Raw genomic sequence first — 13,435 nt, forward strand, 5'->3', positions numbered from 1 at the left:
GGTTTAATCTCATGGAAGCTGAAAATGTGTTGCTGGAAAAGCGCAGCAGGTCAGGCAGGATCCAAGGAGCAGGAGAATCGATGTTTCAGGCATGAGCCCTTCTTCAGGAATTCATGGAATGCAGGGACAACTAGCCATTTGGATACAAAACTGGCTCGACGGCAGAAGTCAGAGGGTGGTGATGGAGGGTTGCTTTTCAGACTGAAGGCCTGTGACCAATGGTGTGTCAGAAGGATTGATGCTGGGTCCCCTACTTTTTGTCATTTATATAATGATTTGTATGTAAACAGAGGAGGTATAGTTAGTAAGTTTATAGATGACACCAAAATTGGAGGTGTAGTGGACAGCAAAGAAGGTTACCTCAGATTGCAACGGGACCTTGATCATGGGCCAATGGGCTGAGAAGTGGCTTTTGGAGGTTAATATAGATAAATATGAGGTGCTGCATTTTGGAAAAACAAATCAGAGCAGGACTTTTACACTTAATGGTACGTTCCTTGGAAGTGTTGCTGAACAAAGAGACCTGGGAGTTCAGGTTGATAGTTCCTTAAACGTAGAAACGCAGGTAGATTGGATAGTAAAGAAGGCTTTTGGTGTGCTTTCCTTTGTTGGTCAGAGCATCGAGGATAGATGTTGGGAGCTCATGTTGCCACTGTACAGAACATTGGTCAGGCCACGTTTGGAATATTGCATGTAATTTTGGTCTGCTTCCTATTGGAAAGATGTTGCGAAACTAGAAAAGGTGCACAAAAGAGGAGAACAACAAAAAGTGTTGTTGTTCTAGATGTCACAGTAGAGCGAACAGTCAATGGTAAATTGAAAACAGCGTCTCCAGGAAACGACACACGCAAACCAAGTACTTAAGCTGCAGAAGCAATCATCCCAACACATACAAACAAATCTGCATCAGGATGCTATTTCAAAGAGCTATTTCACACTGCAGCGCCCAGCAACGGCGAAGATCAATAAACAACTGTACAGCGCATTTAAGAAGAACGGATAGCCCGTAGACCCGAATTCCTGATGATAGGCTAATGCCCGAAACGTCGAATTTCCTGTTCCTTGGATGCTGCCTGAGCTGCTGCGTTTTTCCAGCAACACATTTTCAGCTCTGATCGCCAGCATCTGCAGACCTCACTTTCTCCTCGATAATTTTAACTGTGTCCAGTGAGAGGAAATAATTTGTTGTTGGTGGGAAACATTTCTATCTGAACTGCTGTCACTCTCCTGATAGATTGAAACACAAAGCTAGGTGTCTCTGGATTATGTAATAAACTTATCGGTATTATGTTATTCACACCGCACTGTCACCAACTGAAAGAAGCGGCTGCCCAGAGATAGACGGCTGTGTTTAAATCCAACGATGAACTGGGGGAGCTGAACATTTACCCAAACACTGGGTACACCACCTCCCTGACACAGTGCTCACAAATCAAACTGACAGCAAAGCTTCACGTATTATTGAAAGTTCCCGGAAAGAAGACTGGGCTTAACAGATATCCGGAGTGAACGCAATCCTTCCTTGATTGTTAATATAAGGAACTGATTTCAATGAGCCTGACGTGATTTGAACACGCAACCTTCTGATCTGGAGTCAGACGCGCTACCATTGCGCCACAAGCTCACGGAGAGCCTGGGCCCTCTATTCATGCTTAAGGGAAGTCATCGCACTACAATGATTTTACGTTATGAGTAACAATGGAGATCAACAGTTCAGTCTGTTCTGTCTCTCCACCTCTCCTTCTGTTTCTCAAAATAATTTCCAACCCTACCTCAATAAAAAGCTGAAAGAACTGTGGATGCTGTATATCAGACACAAAAAACAAACAGTAGTTGCCGGTGACCCTTCCATAGAACTGATGGTGATTGGGAAAACGTTGGTTTATGTGCAGGAGATATTGTGGGAGGAAGGCGGATGCAGTAAATGATAGATCAGGACAGAGCCCAAAGCGAGGGAAGAACTGTTGGACAGGAAAGGGAGTTGATAACGATCTGCGTGGGAGGGTGAATAATTGTTAATAGAGACTGTTCGTGGCTAAGAATAGGTAGTGTGTAATGACAGACTATGTGACAACAAGGCTTGGTGTGTGTGGTAGAGACGAGGATACTATGGATTTCAGGCCCTTGAATTACTGAATTCGATATTGGGACCGGAGGGATGTATGGTCCCCAAGTAGAATATTCGGTGCTCTTCGTTCTGCTGGTGCTGAGCTTCGCTGGGACAATACAGCAAACCTGAGACAGAGATGTTGGTCAGGGAACAGGGTGGGGTGTGGAATTGGCAGGCAACTGGAAGCTCAGGGCCTTTTTTGCAGGCAGAACGTAGATGTTCGGGGAACATTTTCCTGACCCCATTGAAAGCACACATTGTCAAAGCGGAGGAAGAGCAGCAAATAAAGCGCTCCTGGATGGGTTCGAACCACCAACCTTGCGGTTAACAGCCAGGAAAGTATTACAAGCATTTTCGACAAGTGATACAGGGGACTGGGAAGAAAAGTATTATAAACTGTGAACAACAAAGTTCTGGAGTACAACACTTACATTCAAACACCAAAAACATCCAGGTCCTGATTAATCAGATTGCATTGTGGTGCTTTTCTGCAAAAAATCCTGCGTGGGGAAACTGACAATATGTTGCCAAAATCTCTTCCAAGTGTACGCCGGGCTTCTTTTCCAGGGATGAGAAATTTCTATTGTGGGGAGACATTCCCAAGGTTGGGAATGTTCGCTTTGGAGCAAAGAAAGTTAACTGGACATTTCCTGGGGCTGTTGGTAATGATGGGAGAAGAAGCGGTGGGAATGGGCAGATTAATGATCAGAAGAACCAATAGCCACTGACCAGAGTCAGTTACCAGAGGACAGGAATTGAAGTTCTTGAATGAAAAGCAGCACTTGTGCCTAATACACACAGAGAATACTGCAGAAAGCCAACAGGTCGAGCAGCATCCGTGGAAAGGTAAACAGAGCTGACGTTTTGAGTCTGGTACGTTGTTTGTTCAGAACTCGAGTTTCCTGCATGGAAATCAATTCCCAGACATGAGAAAACGGGACTTTATGGAGACGGGTTTTGTGAAGTTTGAGCGATAATGCAACCAACAGGAAGTCATTTAAAATCGCCAGCGAAGAAAGCATAGTCAGCAGGTTACCACCATGGGCGGGGGGAGGCGGGGATGGGGGAACCCCAAAGGATCTCTACTCCAGCTCTTTAAGTGTTCAGCCACAACTACACGTCCAAAGTTGTGGTCTAAAATTTCTCATGGAATTGCTCGAACAGGAAAGGTAGTACTGGACTTGTCCTGTCCGCGCCATAGTCCCAACGTATCCTGTTCCCCTGGATTTGATCAGGACAGAGGAGGCTGATGGGAGATCGAATTGAACTACACACATTGATGAGGGACAGAGCGGGTGGGAAGGATCCATTTCCGTGCGTACGGAGATGAATAATCAGGGCCGAAAATAAGGAGCCACTTCAAGAAATTTGGGATTCATTCAGCAAAGCTAATGTAGAACTGTTCACAGAAAATTGTGATGAAAGTCTCTCGAGTTATTTTGATGGGAAGTGTTCATGATGCTAATACAATCGAAAGGATGAAGGTACATTGGTAAATGTATTTGGTGACAGGTCTGTTCTTACCCTGTGAGCGAAACCTAGATCTGAAGGAATAAAAGGAACATTAACAATATCGATCTGAAATTGGATACGTGACGAGAAACAGAGCCATTATTGACAGTTGGCTTTTGAATTGGAGAGGGTTTCTCGTGAAATTAGCTTGAGGCTTGAGGTATGCAAGGTCAAGATAACTGAGGTAAAAGACGGAAATGCTATCCTCATTAGCAGACAGTGAAAGGATTACAAGACGTAAATTAAGCATTTTCGACAAGTGATACAGGGGACTGGGGAGAAAAGTATTATAAACTGTGAACAACTAAGTTCTGGAGCACAACACTTACATTCAAGAACCGAAAACATCCAGACCCTGATTAATCAGATTGCATTGTGGTGCTTTTCTGCAAAACATCCACTTGCAATATCCGACAAAAGAGTGACAAAACCCATCCCTGTCAGCCCAGGATAGAAAATCCAAAGGGATGAAGGTTTGCTTATTTTCTGAAGATTCACAAAACTAAGACTGGGTTTTGGTGATTGTTTCCTTTCCACTCCCAGGAGCCGCAGTGGTTGGGGCGGTGAGTTGGGGAAAGTAAAATGTGCTGAAAGTGTGTTGCTGGTTAAAGCACAGCAGGTTAGGCAGCATCCAAGGAATAGGAAATTCGACGTTTCGGGCATATGCCCTTTCCTGATGAAGGGCATATGCCCGAAACGTCGAATTTCCTATTCCTTGGATGCAGCCTAACCTGCTGTGCTTTAACCAGCAACACATTTTCAGCTGTGATCTCCAGCATCTGCTGACCTCATTTTTTACCCGAAAGTAAAATGTGCCCGTGAGCAGCGTGTGAGGCTATCTCAGCTTCCGCTGTGACTTGACTCCGATGTTCCGAGGGACATTTATTGACGCGAGACAGTGAAAAGATTCTCATTCCCGCAGATCGGGAATTCAAAGAGTATGCCGGCTTCAGGACAATGAGAAAGATTAATTGGGGTGTGTGAAGAAGCTGTGAGCTGCATTTCAAACAGGTAGGTGGAGACAGATGCGTCATTCATTGCGCCCTGGCCCTGTGCGTATCTAACGTCACCATGCTTCAGAGTTCTGACGTTAACACGGACATGCGCAGCAATGGGAACATTCACAAGGTCAACAACCAAAGATAATCACCGTCACTGCTTCCCTTCCACAGTCCCAACTTTGTGAAGCAGTATCTTTCACTGGCAAAGGAAACACCCTTGTCCTCAGGTGCTTCATTTCGATCACGATTTCATGTCCCTCACTGTTCTAGTCTCATTTGCAGACACTTGGCTCATAGCCTCAAAAGAAGCTCTGCGTGTATCTGCTTGTTCCACCCGAACAGGCAGTGGGTTGCAGATTCCCACCAGTCCCAATGTGAGTGAAATATTTTTCCCCCTCCACTGACTTGAATCTTAAAGAAGAAGCCGGGGAGCAAGCTCCCTTTCTTTTCGACGACATTTCTCATTTTGTAATCGGCAGGGGTCACACCTGCGTGGGGAAACCGCAATGGGTTTCAAGTCCATCGCATTAACCACTCAGCCCACGAATACAGAACCACACTGACAGCTTCACTTCCCAGATCTGTCTGCCTGCGGAGCTGAGAAAGAGTGAATCATCGCAGAGTTTGTTTGAATCTATTCACTTCAGTGATTCGAAAGGGTTAAATATCTGGACACTGCGAGTCTAGGTGTTTCATCGCAAAAGATGTAATGAACTTTCAGTTAAAACCAAATCTAGAAATTGCAGGAGGAACGGAGAAGGTCAGGCAACATCTATGGAAAGAGAATCAGACGCAGCATTTCAGAATTCCGTTTTCTCCGACAGGTGCTGTCAAACCTGCCGAGTTTCTCGTTTTTTGTCTCGGGTTCTCAGCATCCGCAGTCCCTAACGTTAGACAATAATACAACTCAGAAACCCCTTTGTGGAGGAGGTTTCCGTTTGGATATCATTCGCCTTGTCCCATTACAGTTCACACAGCCGCGAAGCGAAGGGTGAGCAGCGAACTAAGCGTCCCTGGGTGGGCTCGAACCACCAACCTTTCGGTTAACAGCCGAACGCGCTGACCAATTGCGCCACAGAGACAGGCGATGTTGGAAGCTGCGCCATCGCTTAGGGGAGGCTATTAGTGAATTCATAATTCAGCCTGCCCCACCTCGAATTACAATTGTCGTCTATCACTTTTACTTTTCCTTAATAATGCCTGGGACATTCATTGTGGAGACACCGGGGACAGTCTGATGCCACCCTCTGCAGAAAGAGAGGGGGAAGAAACAGAACAGACATGAACTGTTGATCTCCGTTGTTACTCATAACGTAAAATCCTTGTAGTGCGATCACTTCCCTTAAGCATGAAAAGAAGGCGCTAGTTCCCCGTCAGCTTGTGGCGCAACTGTAGCGTGTCTGACTCCAAATCAATCGGTTGCGTGTTCAAATCGCGTCAGGCTCACTAAAAGTCTGCTTCTTACATTTCAAATCCAGGAATGATTACTTTCACTCCCGATATCTGTTGAGCCAAATGTTCGTTGCGGAAACTTCCGATCACACGTGAGGCTTTGCTGTCAGTTTGATTTGTGAACACTGTGTCAGGGAGGTGGTGTGCCCAGTGTTTCGGTAAATGCTCAGCTCCCCCCACTGTGAGAATGAAAACACAGCCGCTTCGTTCAGTTGGTGACAGCGCGGTGTGAATAACATTATACCGATGTTTTTACAACATAATCTGGAGATTACCAGTTGTGTGTTTCAATCTATCAGGAGGTCCCAGCTCATCCTGTCATAGCAGAGTGACAGCGAGTTCAGATAGAAATGTTTACCACCAACAACAAATTCTTTCCTCTCACTGGACACTGTTAAAATTATCTTTATTCAATAGAAGGAGCGGAAACTACAGTCTGACGGCCCCTCTCCACATTAACGGTGAGCCTGAATTGTATAAACGGTGTCAGTAAAATCCAATGGACGACACTGATTTGGTTTAATAGGCTTTTTTTGCCAAGCGTAATTCACCGAGAGGATGCTGCTGTGTGAAACAGTGTAGGGAGTTACTGCAGGGCCTCCTGCACATGGAACACACCGAAACTGATGTGTTTCACCTTCACCAGTTTATTCCGATCTCGGAGAAGAGAGGTTTGATGATTCGGATCATAGGAGGCCGACAGAGAGCAGGAGAAGAGCACTCAGACCTTCACAAGCTTGTCACCACAGTTGGGTCATCGTGGCCCGTGTATCAGTATGGGACAGTAATCTGCATCTACTGACTGGAAGCACAGCAAATTGGAGTGCTGGTGGGACTATCACACAGGAGGAAACGGCTTCGACAGATCAACTGGAGTGGCTCCCAATGCGCAACTCCGCTCACCTCAACTGAATAACTGTAAACAACTTACTCAGTGATTCAAATGAATACTCGGTTTTGAATCTGTATTGTGGCATGGACCTTCGAGAATTATGTCAAAACACCTTCATTGCTGTGATGGAGTATCCTGTTGGGCAGAATATATCCGTTGTCAAATTTCCTACGTTCTGTTGGTCCCACTCCGGTTTCACTCAGAATCACAAAATGTGTGACAGCGCAGACTGAGGCCTGCAGCCCACCTTAGCTCTGCTGGTTCAACACAATATGTAAATAAGTGTCTCATTCTGTCGCCTTCTCCCTGTAAATCTGCACATTGTTACATTGAACATGCCCACCGAATTCCCTTTTGTGTCCATTGAATCTGCCTCTTTGTCACTGTCAGACAGCAACTTACTGACCCCACTCCCTGTGCGAAAACGGTCTTCCTAATGTCACTTTTACTTATTTTCCTGATGACTTTCAATCTCTGCCAAATCGTTCTCGATCCTTTCTGGCCTGGGAGCATTTTCACTGCATTATTGCCTCTGTCTAAAACCCTCATGACGTGGAAAACTTCAATGAGGCCAGCTTTCAGCCGTCTGTTCTCCAAAGTGAGTTGCCCCAAACTTTCCAATCTCCCTTCATTGCTGACATTCCTCAGAACGATACCATTCACGTTAACCTGTTCAGCGCCGTCTGCAAACACTTCACTTCCCCGCTTCCTGAAGTATCACACTCAGAATTGAGCGTAATACAGGTGGAAGATTCATTCAGACTCGGATTGCGCCGGCGAAAAATCTGCAGTACTTGTTTTCACTTTGAACATGCGTTTCCCTTCGCTGTGTTCACTGCAATGGCAGCTTTTGCGCCGTCCCTAATTCAGGCAGTCCGATCTCATTTAACGAAGCGTCTTTTTGAGAAAATTGATCGGGTATTTTTGCTCTGGTCAATTTAAGAAAAGATGGTTCGCCTGGGATTGGAACCCGGGAACTCTCACACGTCTGCATTCGCGAGAAGACCCAAAGCTAGAATCATATGCCAGACTAACGAGCCACCAGCCATGGGTGCAGCCACCTCCTGAAGCACCTGTGACTTGCTCAGTACGAAATACATTGTACATTGCTCCCAGAATTGCAAGCAAGGAAGAGTTTCAAGAACATCTGCTTCTCAATCTGTCTCTGCTCCCAGGACGCTGCTGTTTGTCCCGTCCCCAGGGACCGGACTCTCTCCACTGGTGGATAATTGAACCATTTTATTTCTCCTTGCAAGCTGTCCTGGTGGAAGAAGGAGCCCACACGCTCTTCTGCTCTCTCTCACTAGTTGTTGAGGCAGGAGAAGTCAGTTACAGAAATGCGTAGGAAATGGGGAACTTTGAGCTTGTTCCAAAGGTCCTGTTAACGGAGAGACCGAAAGATGCCGTATTGTCGGGACCGAGAGAAATGGAGACCCTTCCCTCAGGTAAATTGATATGAGTGCATTTTTGTGCAGCCTGCTTGGTGTTCAGAATTTGTCTTGACACAGCAATCCTACAGAGAGTCTTTTATTACACGGGCGTCGGTTTCTTTACCGCAGGAAATGGACAAAAACAGCATGTGTTTCAACTTCACCGGTTCATTGCCATCTGAGAGAAGAGGTTTAACACTTGAGATCAGAACACACCGACAGAAAACTGGACAACACGACTCAGAGCTCCACAAGCGTGCCAGAATAACTGTGTAAATTTGAGTTGTGTATCGATGTGACACATTGAGCTCAGATACACGAAGTTTTGGGAAGCAGATGACAAGGTAAAGGAGAGAGCAGAGCGCCGTTATAGGGAAGAGCTGCTGAAGACGACATTGAGTAAATAAGTGAAAATGGTTTCCCTTCTGGGTTGTGATCCTAACATGCACCCGCTGTGCCATTCTCCTGCATTGCACGGCAGCTTTCCCGAGTACTCAGTGAAAAGTATTCAGCTTTTCAGTTGGCGTGTGTCTTGCACGTTCGAGAATGAAATCAAAAGATCTTCACTGCTGTAGTGTCATGTGCTGTTGTGCAGACATATCGCCGATGTGCAAATATAAACTCAGGGGGTAATGTACACTGGAGACTCTGGAGACAAAGAAGAAACCATGATCTCATTCGACGTGACAGCACTGTTCACTTCAATTGACAAAACCCTAGCCAGAGAAACAATAGCCAACCTACTGGACATACATAACAGAACATAGGAGGCCGAACCTATCAACAAGGACGGCATACTTAAACTACTGGACCTGTGCCTCACTACACACTTTACATTCAACAATCAGATATGCGAACAAATCAACGGAACACCCATGGGATCACCAATCTCGGGACTCATAGCAGAGGCAGTTATGCAAAGGTTAGAACAAACAGCCCTACCACAAATCCAACCCAAACTCTGGATCAGATATGTCGATGACACCTTTGTAATCATCAAAAACACAGAAATAGAAAAAACACACAGAATCATCAACGCCACACTCACAGGAATCCGATTCACGAGAGAAGAGGAAAACGATAGCCAACTCCCATTCCTAGACGTGTTAGTAGAGAGAACACCTAACGGAGAATTCACCACAAGGGTACACAGGAAACTAACACACACAGACCAAGTCCTAAACTATGTAAGTAACCACCCCAACACACACAAACGAAGCTGCATCAGGACACTATTCAAAAGAGCCACAACACACTGCAGTACACCAGAACTGCGAAAAGAGGAAGAGGAACACCTATACAAGGTATTCGCAAAAACGGATACCCACGCAACTTTATCACCAGATGCCTAAGAGATAGACCACGGAACGAGGATATGCCACAACCAAAAGGACTAGCCACACTACCATATGTCAGGAGCGTCTCAGAACTGACAGCCAGACTACTGCGACCCTTAGGACTCATAACGGCACACAAACCAACAGCCACGCTCAGAGAACAACTTACTAGAACAAAGGACCCAATACCCAGCATGAGCCAAACTAACGTAGTTTACAAAATACCATGCAAGGACTGCACAAAACACTATATAGGACAAACAGGAAGACAGCTAACAATCCGCATCCATGAACATCAGCTAGCTACAAAACGACACGACCAGCTATCCTTAGTAGCCATACACTCAGACAACAAGCAACATGAATTCGACTGGGAAAGCACTACTATCATAGGGCAAGCCAGACAGAGAACAGCCAGAGAATTCCTAGAAGCAAGGCATTCATCCCCAAACTCCATCAACAGACACATCGACCTGGACCCCATATACAAACCACTACAACGGACAGCTGAAACTGACACCTGGAAGCGGCAAGAACAAACCGCTATAAATACCGGAAGAAACATCAAAGAAGCGCTTCGCAGGAGGCTCCAGAGCACTGATGATGTCTCCTAGCCAGGGGATGAAACGTTTGCAACAAAAACTTCCAGCTCGGCGAACAGAACCACAACTCTGAGCCAGTTGAAACTTGCTCAGCGTGAAATACATTGCTCCAAGAATTGCAATCAGCAAAGCGTTTCCAGAACATCTGCTTGTCATTCTGTCCCCGGGGCGCTGATGTTTGTCTCATCCCCAGGAATTGGACTCTCTGTACTGGCAGATAATTAAACCATTTTGTTTCTACTCGCAAGCTGTTCTGGGGGTGAGGGAAGAGTCCATTCGCTCTTCTGCTGTCTCTCTCAATCACTTGAGGTGAGAGAAGTATCTGTTTCACTAATGCGTGGGAAGTGAGTAACTTTGAATATGAATTTCCTCCAAAGGTCTATTATCGGAGAGATAGAAAGATGCTGTGCTGGCGAGACAGAGAGAAATGGACACCAAGCACTCTTCCCTCAAGTAAATTCACATTGTTGTACAGCCTGCTTGGTGTTCAGAAATCGTCTTCACGCAGCAATCTTACAGAAAGTCGATTGCAAAGTGGACATCGCTTTCTTTGCTGCGACTGCGCAGCAGTTAACATCTGAGCCCCAAGTGTCCCAGATGAAGAGAATCCGAGTGAAACCTTCACTCACTGAGAGTCATCCCCACGGCCCTGAGCTGAGGGACTGCAGGCAGTCCAACACGGAAGGGACGGTTAAAAATGAACCAGTTTTGCTCCTTCAGCCTCCCTGTCCCAGAGACAGGCAGTGGGACGGCATAAACACGTTGCACCATTCTCGCGCAGACAGAAGCCGTTCAGCCCATCGAGTCCACGGCGACTCTCTGCCACTTGCCTCTCTCTGAGGTGATTCACAATCAGTGATATCTGTCCTCATAGGAAGGATCTGTATCTGAGTGGTGATACGGTTTCTGACATACTTATCGTCTTGTCATTCACGTCCGACCCGGCGTGGCGATTAATGCAGGGAATGGATGGAAGTACAAGGCATGCGTTTCAACTTAATTAGCTCATTGGCATTGAGAAGAAGTGGTTTTGCGAATCAGTTCATAGGAAACCGACGAAGAACAGGAGAAGACCACTCAGACCTCCATAAAGCATGTTACTTGAATCGTGTGAGTTCCCCGAGAGTATCGGTATGATACAGGGTATTCAGACACTCAGGCAGTAGGTGCAAAGGCAAGATATAGAATATAGCACAGCCCCCGTTCAAAAGGAAGCCGCTCAAGGAGACATTGCACTACAGCGGAGGATGACTTCAATCCATCGACCTCGGGACTATGAGCCCAGCACACAACCACTACGCCACTCTGCTCCTACACGCCGAGAGTTTTCCACAGGTCCCTTCGAGACTGATGTCAAAGATCTCCTCTGCTATCGTATCATGTGCTGTTGCGCAGATGTATGGAAGCTCTGTAAATATAAACTTTTTCCTAACTTCCCACATTCTGTTGGTCGAATTGTGATTCCATTCTGAATCACAGCATGTGTCACAGCACAGACGGAGGCCATGCGGCCCACCTTCGCTCTGGTGGTTCGACACAGTAAGTAAACGTGGGTCTCTATTCGTATCATTCTCTTTCCTTCTCCATGTAATTCTGCACAGTGTTACTTTAAACATGACCACCGAATTCCCGTTTGCGTCTATTCAATCTGTCTCTTTGTCAGTGTCAGTTAGGGATTTACAGAACGCAACCACTCCCTGTACGAAAGCGTTCTTCCCAACGTCACTTTTAGTTCTTTTCCTCATGACTTGTTGCCGATCCTTTCAGGCGTGGGAGCATTTTGACTACATCACTTTCTCTGTCTAAACTTTGCATGACTTGGAAAGCTTCAACCAGGCCAGATTTCAAACTTCTCTTCTCCGAGGAGAGCTGTCCCAAATTTCCAATCTTGCTTCAGTGCTGACATTCCTTAAACACGGCACCACTGACGTCAACGCAATATTCCATCATTTCACTTCCTTGCCTTCTGCCCAATTTGTACTCCAAGCGGGAAAATCAATGACTGCAGATGCTGGAAACCAGATTCTGGATTAGTGGTGCTGGAAAAGCACAGCCGTTCAGGCAGCATCCGAGGAGCAGTAAAATCGACGTTTCGGGCAAAAGTCCACACTTTAGCGAAGGTACTTTTTGAGAAAGTTAACCGGGCACTCTTGCACAAGTCAGGAAACGCGGGCTCGTCCGGGATTTCGCGCAAGTCTACATAGTAGAAGACCCAAAGCGAGAATCATACCCCGAGACCAACGAGCCACACAGAGAGCACACAAGCACCCCCGCTCCACCTCTTTCACCAGCTGAGTCTTGCTCAGTGTGAAATACATTTGACAGTGCTTCAATGCGAGAAGTGTACAAAATAAGATAGGTGAACTTGCAGCGCGGGTTGGGACCTGGGATTTCGATGTTGTGGCTATTACGGAGACATGGATAGAACAGGGATAGAATTGGCTGTTGCAGGTTCCGGTGTTTAAATGTTTTAGTAGAGTCAGAGGTGGGGGTAAAAGAGGGGGAGGTGTGGCACTGCTTGTCAAGGATAGTATTGCAGCGGTGGAAAGACGATGGATGAAAACTCGCCATCTGAGGTAGTTTGGGCTGAGGTTAGAAATAGGAAAGGTGAGGTCACCCTGTTAGGTGTTTTCTACAGGCCTAATAGTCCTAGAGACGTAGAAGAAAGGATTGCAAGGGTGATTCAGGAGAAGAGTGAAAGTAATAGGGTGGTTGTTATGGTGGACTTTAACTTTCCAGATATTGACTAGGAAAGCTATAGCTCGAGTACTTTAGATGGGTCGGTGTTTGTCTAATGTGTGCAGGAGGGTTTCCTGATACAATATGTTGACAGGCCAACAAGAGGTGACACCATACTGGATTTGGTTCTGGGTAACGAATCAGGCCAGGTGTTTGAATTGGAGGTAGGTGAGCAATTTGGGGACAGTGACCACAATTCGGTGACTTTTACTCTGGTGATGAAGAAGGTTACGTGTGCACTGTAGGGCAAGAGTCATAGCGGGGGGCAGGGAAATTATGATGCGGTGAGGCATGACTTAGGATGCGTGGCTTGGAAAAGTAGGCTTCAAGGGAAGGGCACAATCGATATGTGGAGCTTGT

The 13,435-nt window shown here is 46.2% G+C and overlaps 1 protein-coding gene and 2 non-coding genes across 3 annotated transcripts in view; all 3 read right to left on the bottom strand.

Moving 5' to 3' along the window:
- LOC132807201 (zinc finger protein 229-like) overlaps positions 1 to 13,435 on the bottom strand; it is a 427,695-nt gene that overhangs the window by 326,542 nt on the left and 87,718 nt on the right. The window lies entirely within an intron of this gene.
- On the bottom strand, positions 1,553 to 1,624 carry trnaw-cca (transfer RNA tryptophan (anticodon CCA)). The gene has a single exon. It is a non-coding gene; the product is annotated as a tRNA-Trp (tRNA).
- trnan-guu (transfer RNA asparagine (anticodon GUU)) lies at positions 5,632 to 5,705 on the bottom strand. The gene has a single exon. It is a non-coding gene; the product is annotated as a tRNA-Asn (tRNA).

This window comes from Hemiscyllium ocellatum, assembly GCF_020745735.1.
Source record: "Hemiscyllium ocellatum isolate sHemOce1 chromosome 27 unlocalized genomic scaffold, sHemOce1.pat.X.cur. SUPER_27_unloc_10, whole genome shotgun sequence".
NCBI lineage: Eukaryota > Metazoa > Chordata > Chondrichthyes > Orectolobiformes > Hemiscylliidae > Hemiscyllium > Hemiscyllium ocellatum.